Genomic DNA, 9,987 nt, shown 5'->3' with positions numbered 1-9,987 from the left:
ATCTTTTGTTCAAACCCCAATTATGGTCCAAAGCCCAATAACCCCATCTTGAATATTTAGTCCAACATCACGATTACTTCGGCTTAAATAAGCATAATAATAACTTAGCTACGAGACATTAATTTAAAAAGGTTGAACATAACTTACAATGAGTATTTATCGCGTAGTGTTACACGGACAGAGTTTCGACTTACAAACTTTAAAACATTCGCTAAAATAACCTTATTATTATTAACCTAATATTAAACTTTTAATTATAAAATAATATATATATTGAGAGAGAGTAAGATGTATGATATATGTGTGTATATTTCGTCGACCAAATGTTGCAATTTATAGGACCTGATCTACTACAGTTAGCCATGCGATCGCATGGAATTAAAGCCTCCAGGCCATGCGATCGCATGGCAGCCATTTCCTAGTCACCAAGCAAATAAAACGTGGGCTGCTGCATTTAAATATAATATAATATATAATATAATATATATAATCATATATAATTATATATATATATATATATATATATATATATATATATATATATATATATATATATATATATATATATATATATATATATATATATATATATATATATATATATATATTATATTCTTGTGCATAGTTGACTTGTACTTTGATAGTTGGTAGTTGGTTCAGGTCTCGGTTCCGGATTTTCGAACGTCCTTTCGTATGCTTAGATATCTTGTACTTTGCATTTCGCGGCTTGTACTTTTATAATTTTTAGACGTTTCTCATCAATAATTTGAACCACTTGAATTGTATCTTGTACATTTGAGCTTTTTGGTCATTTGCGTCTTCAAATCATCGATTTTGTCTTTTGTCTTCACCTTTTATTATTTAAACGAATATCACTTGTAAATAGAACAATTGCAACTAAAAGCTTGTCTTTCTTGAAGGATAATGCTATGAAATATATGTTCGTTTTTAGCATTATCAGCACCCGTCACCACCACCAAACTCAATTCTTCACCATTTTTAACGATTCGAAGCTCAAATCCGACTCTCTCATACCTCCTAACCACGTTTCCATCATCAATTTGGTGTAAAAGGTACTCTTTCTTGGTTAAAATTCGAATTCTCACTCAAAGTCAAATTTTTGACTTTTGAGAAAAATTTTGTTTTAGGCGCAATTTTGGATTCCTTTATGCTTAGTTAGATAATGTGATTGTTATGTGTTAGTTTTTAGGTTCGATTGAAGTACTTTGGATAGTTTTTAGCTCTCGATTTGCTAGTTGAGGTTTTAGGGTAGAAATTAGTGAAATTCTTGGAAAATTGATGTTTTGCTAGCTTATTTAGGCTTAGTGATTCATTTAGAATGCTTAGAAACTAATTTTGGAACAATGTATGCTTGTTTGCTTAAATTTGACATTTTAGTAACACTACACTTAATTGGGATTAGGGTTTTTCCTATAGTTAAAACGTTTTTAAAACTTAGGATTGCCTTAAAACTAGTCCAAATGAAGATTTAATTGGTTTGCTCATGAAAATGTAGCTTAGTCTTTGATTTTCCTTATTTTGTACGTTTTTAACAAAATGATTATTTTTCGGTAAAACGGCCTTAATCTTCGACTTAAGAATGTTATAGCTCAAGTTTGGTGATTAAAAATATTTAAGGTAATTAAAAATGATTTTTTAGAATCATTGTATGCTTAAAAATCATCACATTTTGATCAAAATTGCTTATTACGACTAACTCGCTATAATTATTATTTTTAGCATTATTTATTGTAATCACGGGTACGCTTTGAATTTTGCTTAAAAATAAGTTTGTAGTAGGATTAGATATTGTTTGCGGTAATTTTGGCTATATTTGACTATAACAGGAATTTGGAAAATGCCATTTCTAAAGCCCTCATTTCGAATTTTTTTCGAAAAATATATGCATTTGTTAATTCTAAGTCTTGATCTTTTGGAACATAACCTATGTTACTTGACTTTTGCAGATGGCTAATCGCATACCAGCAGAATATGAGTTGCCCCATTACCTTCTCGGGCAAGATGATCCAGCAGATAATGAGCCATATATGAGGACCTGGATTAATCGGCCAAAAGGGGCTAACAAATATATTAATTGGACGATTATGGAACAGTTTGGATGGGCCGAAGAGCTTAGGAAAATCTTGAATGTTAGAGTAAATAGGAGAACAAATAGAGCCTGGCAAAACCTATTTGAGATAAATGAAAAAGCGTACGAAGAGCCATACGCAGAATTTATGGCAACTTGAAGGTTTGACTCGAATGTTAATCAAGAGGATTACAGTGATCAAGAGTGTATCCACTTTCGCCACCAAAATCAGACGTACCACCTATCTCTTGCACGGTATTTGGAACTGTACAAACCGTCACAGCTCAACAGTTCCATATTCAAGAGAGGGTACACCACCTTGAACAACATAGACTACCAAGCTTTCTGGCACGAATACACCTCTGATAATGAGCCGTGGAGGTCAAGTAAAAAGGCTTCGAAATTCATCAATCCCGTACACCGCATCCTTTGCCACCTCATCACTAAAACCCTTCACCTAAAAGCACAAAATGGTAGTGCCGTTACTATTAACGATATGCACCTGATGCATGCCATGATACACAACCAGAATATGCAAGTCGCACACCTCCTGGCCCAGGCATTTACTAATGAAAAGAATTCAACAAGGACAGTTGTGCCAGTTTTGGGAACTGTTGTTACCAAACTCCTCTGTCGGATGCATGTTTTGGGGAGTATCGAGAGGTTTGGGTATAAGATCGGGGCCGAGTCTGAAGAAATAGGGTATAAGATTCTGAACACTTGGGAATACATTCGTATCGAGGGTGAAGAGTTGATTATTGCAGCTAATCCGGCAATACCTGATTTTGAAGACCGGACAGTGCCGGGGGTGAGAGTAACAGGGTTCAGGCCTGATTCTAGGACGAGAGATGGTAGGAGACGGCGAGATTCTCAGGAACCGTTGGATGAGGATGATCTCACCGTATAGGGATGATCTCACGTTCGGACGAGATACAGTTCAGGATATCCTCAGGTGTGAACACGGCGGAATTTGAAATGTCCCGTTCTTATTGATTAAAAACGTTCCATATTAATTGATTTCGTTGCGAGGTTTTGACCTCTATATGAGACGTTTTTCAAAGACTGCATTCATTTTTAAAACAAACCATAACCTTTATTTCATAAATAAAGGTTTAAAAAGCTTTACGTAGATTATCAAATAATGATAATCTAAAATATCCTGTTTACACAAGACCATTACATAATGGTTTACAATACAAATATGTTACATCGAAATCAGTTTCTTGAATGCAGTTTTTACACAATATCATACAAACATGGACTCCAAATCTTGTCCTTATTTTAGTATGCAACAGCGGAAGCTCTTAGTATTCACCTGAGAATAAACATGCTTTAAACGTCAACAAAAATGTTGGTGAGTTATAGGTTTAACCTATATATATCAAATCGTAATAATAGACCACAAGATTTCATATTTCAATACACATCCCATACATAGAGATAAAAATCATTCATAAGGTGAACACCTGGTAACCGACATTAACAAGATGCATATATAAGAATATCCCCATCATTCTGGGACACCCTTCGGATATGATATAAATTTCGAAGTACTAAAGCATCCGGTACTTTGGATGGGGTTTGTTAGGCCCATAGATCTATCTTTAGGATTCGCGTCAATTAGGGTGTCTGTTCCCTAATTCTTATATTACTAGACTTAATAAAAAGGGGCATATTCGATTTCGATAATTTAACCATAGAATGTAGTTTCACGTACTTGTGTCTATTTTGTAAATCATTTATAAAACCTGCATGTATTCTCATCTCAAAAATATTAGATTTTAAAAGTGGGACTATAACTCACTTTCACATATTTTTACTTCGTCGGGAAGTAAGACTTGGCCACTGGTTGATTCACGAACCTATAACAATATATACATATATATCAAAGTATGTTCAAAATATATTTACAACACTTTTAATATATTTTGATGTTTTAAGTTTATTATGTCAGCTGTCCTCGTTAGTAACCTACAACTAGTTTTCCACAGTTAGATGTACAGAAATAAATTGATAAATATTATCTTGAATCAATCCACGACCCAGTGTATACGTATCTCAGTATTGATCACAACTCAAACTATATATATTTTGGAATCAACCTCAACCCTGTATAGCTAACTCCAACATTCACATATAGAGTGTCTATGGTTGTTCCGAAATATATATAGATGTGTCGACATGATAGGTCGAAACATTGTATACGTGTCTATGGTATCTCAAGATTACATAATATACAATACAAGTTGATTAAGTTATGGTTGGAATAGATTTGTTACCAATTTTCACGTAGCTAAAATGAGAAAAATTATCCAATCTTGTTATACCCATTACTTCTTCATTTTAAATCCGTTTTGAGTGAATCAAATTGCTATGGTTTCATATTGAACTCTATTTTATGAATCTAAACAGAAAAAGCATAGGTTTGTAGTCAGAAAAATAAGTTACAAGTCGTTTTTGTAAAGGTAGTCATTTCAGTCGAAAGAACGACGTCTAGATGACCATTTTAGAAAACATACTTCCACTTTGAGTTTAACCATAATTTTTGGATATAGTTTCATGTTCATAATAAAAATCATTTTCCCAGAATAACAACTTTTAAATCAAAGTTTATCATATTTTTTAATTAACTAACCCAAAACAGCCCGCGGTGTTACTACGACGGCGTAAATCCGATTTTACGGTGTTTTTCGTGTTTCCAGGTTTTAAATCATTAAGTTAGCATATCATATAGATATAGAACATGTGTTTAGTTGATTTTAAAAGTCAAGTTAGAAGGATTAACTTTTATTTGCGAACAAGTTTAGAATTAACTAAACTATGTTCTAGTGATTACAAGTTTAAACCTTCGAATAAGATAGCTTTATATGTATGAATCGAATGATGTTATGAACATCATTACTACCTCAAGTTCATTGGATAAACCTACTGTAAATGAGAAAAATAGATCTAGATTCAAAGGATCCTTGGATGGCTTGAAAGTTCTTGAAGCAGAATCATGACACGAAAACAATTTCAAGTAAGATTTCCACTCGAAATAAGATTGTTATAGTTATAGAAATTGAATTAAAGTTTGAATATGATTATTACCTTGTATTAGAAAGATAACCTACTGTAAGTAACAAAGGTTTCTTGATCTTGGATGATTACTTGGAATGGATTTAGAAAACTTGGAAGTAAACTTGCAATCTTGGAAGTATTCTTGATTTTATGAAACTAGAACTTTTCGAATTTATGAAGAACACTTAGAACTTGAAGATAGAACTTGAGAGAGATCAATTAGATGAAGAAAATTGAAGAATGAAAGTGTTTGTAGGTGTTTTTGGTCGTTGGTGTATGGATTAGATATAAAGGATATGAAATTTTGTTTTCATGTAAATAAGTCATGAATGATTACTCATATTTTTGTAATTTTATGAGATATTTCATGCTAGTTGCCAAATGATGGTTCCCACATGTGTTAGGTGACTTACATGGGCTGCTAAGAGCTGATCATTGGAGTGTATATACCAATAGTACATACATCTAAATGCTGTGTATTGTACGAGTACGAATACGGGTGCATACGAGTAAAATTGTTGATGAAACTGAACGAGGATGTAATTGTAAGCATTTTTGTTAAGTAAAAGTATTTTTATAAGTGTATTGAAGTCTTTCAAAAGTGTATGAATACATATTAAAACACTACATGTATATACATTTTAACTGAGTCGTTAAGTCATCGTTAGTCGTTACATGTAAATGTTGTTTTGAAACCTTTAGGTTAACGATCTTGTTGAATGTTGTTAACCCATTGTTTATTATAACAAATGAGATGTTAAATTGTTATATTATCATGATATTATGATATATAATATATCTTAGTATGATATATATACAGTTAAATGTCGTTACAACAATAATCGTTACATATATGTCTCGTTTCGAAATCATTAAGTTAGTAGTCTTATTTTTACATATGTATTTCATTGTTAATACACTTAATAATATATTTACTTATCATTTAACATAATTAACCAAGTGTATCAATATCTTAATATGATTCATATGTACCTAGTAAGACGTTGTTATAACGATAATCGTTATATATATCGTTTTCGAGTTTCTTAAATTAATAGTCTCATTTTTATGTATATAACTCATTGTTAAAATACCTAATGAGATATATACTTATAATAAAATCATGTTAACTATATATATAACCATATATATGTCATCGTATAGTTTTTACAATTTTTAATGTTCGTGAATCACCGATCAACTTGGGTGGTCAATTGTCTATATGAAACCTATTTCAATTAATCAAGTCTTAACAAGTTTGATTGCTTAACATGTTGGAAACACTTAATCATGTAAATAACAATTTCATTTAATATATATATAAACATGGAAAAGTTCGGGTCACTACAGTACCTACCCGTTAAATAAATTTCGTCCCGAAATTTTAAGCAGTTGGAGGTGTTGACGTATCTTCTGGAAATAAATGCGGGTATTTCTTCTTCATTTTATCTTCATGCTCCCAGGTGAACTCGGGTCCTCTACGAGCATTCCATCGAACCTTAACAATCGGTATCTTGTTTTGTTTAAGTCTATTAACCTCACGATCCATTATTTTGACGGGTTCTTCAATGAATTGAAGTTTTTCATTGATTTGGATTTCGTCCAACGGAATAGTGAGATCTTCTTTAGCAAAACATTTCTTCAAATTTGAGACGTGGAAAGTGTTATATACAGTCGCGAGTTGTTGAGGTAGTTCCAGTTGGTAAGCTACTGGTCCGACACGATCTATAATCTTGAATGATCCAATGTACCTTGGATTTAGTTTCCCCCATTTACCAAATCAAACAACGCCTTTCCAAGGTGAAACCTTAAGCATGACCATTTCTCCAATTTCAAACTCTATATCTTTTCTTTTACTGTCCGCGTAGCTCTTTTGTCGACTCTGGGCGGTTTTCAATCTTTGTTGAATTTGGATGATTTTCTCGGTAGTTTCTTGTATTATCTCCGGACCCGTAATCTGTCTATCCCCCACTTCACTCCAACAAATCGGAGACCTGCACTTTCTACGATAAAGTGCTTCAAACGGCGCCATCTCAATGCTTGAATGGTAGCTGTTGTTATAGGAAAATTCTGCTAACGGTAGATGTCGATCCCAACTGTTTCCGAAATCAATAACACAAGCTCGTAGCATGTCTTCAAGCGTTTTTATCATCCTTACGCTCTGCCCATCAGTTTGTGGATGATAGGCAGTACTCATATCTAGACGAGTTCCCAATGCTTGCTGTAATGTCTGCCAGAATCTTGAAATAAATCTGCCATCCCTATCACAGATAATAGAGATTGGTATTCCATGTCTGGAGATGACTTCCTTCAAATACAGTCGTGCTAACTTCTCCATCTTGTCATCTTCTCTTATTGGCAGGAAGTGTGCTGACTTGGTGAGACGATCAACTATTACCCAAATAGTATCATAACCACTTGCAGTCCTTGGCAATTTAGTAATGAAATCCATGGTAATGTTTTCCCATTTCCATTCCGGGATTTCAGGTTTTTGTAGTAGACCTGATGGGCTCTGATGTTCAGCTTTGACCTTAGAACACGTCAAACATTCTCCTACATATTTAGCAATATCGGCTTTCATACCTGGCCACCAAAAATGTTTCTTAAGATCCTTGTACATCTTCCCCGTTCCAGGATGTATTGAGTATCTGGTTTTATGATCTTCTCTAAGTACCATTTCTCTCATATCTCCAAATTTTGGTACCCAAATTCTTTCAGCCCTATACCGGGTTCCGTCTTCCCGAATATTAAGATGCTTCTCCGATCCTTTGGGTATTTCATCCTTTAAATTTCCCTCTTTTAAAACTCCTTGTTGCGCTTCCTTTATTTGAGTAGTAAGGTTAGTGTGAATCATTATATTCATAGATTTTACTCGAATGGGTTCTCTGTCCTTTCTGCTCAAGGCGTCGGCTACCACATTTGCCTTCCCCGGGTGGTAATAAATCTCAAAGTCGTAATCATTCAACAATTCAATCCACCTACGCTGCCTCATAGTCAGTTGTTTCTGATTAAATATGTGTTGAAGACTTTTGTGGTCGGTATATATAATACTTTTGACCCCATATAAGTAGTGCCTCCAAGTCTTTAATGCAAAAACAACCGCGCCTAATTCCAAATCATGTGTCGTATAATTTTGCTCGTGAATCTTCAATTGTCTAGACGCATAAGCAATCACCTTCGTTCGTTGCATTAATACACAACCGAGACCTTGCTTTGATGCGTCACAATAAATCACAAAATCATCATTCCCTTCAGGCAATGACAATATATGTGCCATAGTTAGCTTTTTCTTCAATAATTGAAACGCCTCCTCTTGTTCATCCTTCCATTCAAATTTCTTCCCTTTATGCGTTAATGCAGTCAAGGGTTTTACTATTTTGGAGAAATCTTGGATGAATCTTCTGTAGTAACCAGCCAATCCTAAAAATTGACGTATATGCTTCGTAGTTTTTGGGGTTTCCCACTTTTCAACGGTTTTGATCTTTACCGGGTCCACCTGGATACCTTCTTTGTTCACTATGTGACCGAGGAATTGAACTTCTTCCAACCAAAATGCACACTTTGAAAACTTAGCGTACAGTTTTTCTTTCCTCAATACTTCTAGCACTTTTCTCAAATGTTCTTCGTGCTCTTGATCATTCTTTGAGTAAATAAGTATGTCATCAATGAAAACAATGACAAACTTGTCAAGATATGGCCCACACACTCGGTTCATAAGGTCCATGAACACAGCTGGTGTGTTAGTCAATCCAAACGGCATAACCATAAACTCGTAATGACCATAACGCGTCCTAAAAGCAGTTTTTGGAATATCGTCCTCCTTTACTCGCATTTGATGATACCCAGAACATAAATCGATCTTCGAATAAACCGACGAGCCTTGTAGTTGATCAAATAAGTCGTCAATTCTCGGCAGTGGATAACGGTTTTTGATGGTAAGTTTGTTCAACTCTCTGTAGTCAGTACACAACCTAAATGTACCATCCTTCTTCTTGACAAACAAAACAGGAGCTCCCCATGGTGATGTGCTTGGTCGAATGAAACCACGTTCTAATAGTTCTTGCAGTTGGCGTTGCAGTTCTTTCATCTCGCTGGGTGCGAGTCTATAAGGAGCATGAGCTATTGGTGCAGCTCCTGGTACAAGATCTATTTGAAATTCAACAGATCGATGTGGAGGTAGTCCCGGTAATTCTTTCGGAAATACATCGGGAAATTCTTTTACGACGGGAACATCATTGATGCTCTTTTCTTCAGTTTGTACTTTCTCGACGTGTGCTAGAACAGCATAGCAACCTTTTCTTATTAGTTTTTGTGCCTTCAAATTACTAATAAGATGTAGCTTCATGTTGCCCTTTTCTCCGTACACCATTAAGGATTCTCCTTCTTCTCGTACAATGCGAATTGCATTTTTATAACATACGATCTCTGCTTTCACCTTCTTCAGCCAGTTCATGCCAACTATTACATCAAAACTCCCTAACTCTACTGGTATCAAATCGATCTTAAATATTTCGTTACCCAGTTTAATTTCTCGATTCCGGCATATATTATCTGCTGAAATGAATTTACCGTTTGCTAATTCGAGTAAAAATTTACTATTCAACGACGTCAATGGACAACTTAATTTAGCACAAAAATCTCTACTCATATAGCTTCTATCCGCACCCGAATCAAATAAAACGTAAGCAGATTTATTGTCAATAAGAAACGTACCTGTAACAAGCTCCGGGTCTTCCTGTGCCTCTGCCGCATTAATATTGAAAACTCTTCCGCGGCCTTGTCCATTCGTGTTCTCCTGGTTCGGGCAATTTCTAATAATGTGGCCCGATTTTCCACAT

This window comes from Rutidosis leptorrhynchoides, chromosome 3, assembly GCF_046630445.1.
Source record: "Rutidosis leptorrhynchoides isolate AG116_Rl617_1_P2 chromosome 3, CSIRO_AGI_Rlap_v1, whole genome shotgun sequence".
Lineage (NCBI taxonomy): Eukaryota > Viridiplantae > Streptophyta > Magnoliopsida > Asterales > Asteraceae > Rutidosis > Rutidosis leptorrhynchoides.
Note: the sequence above shows the minus strand (reverse complement) of the source record.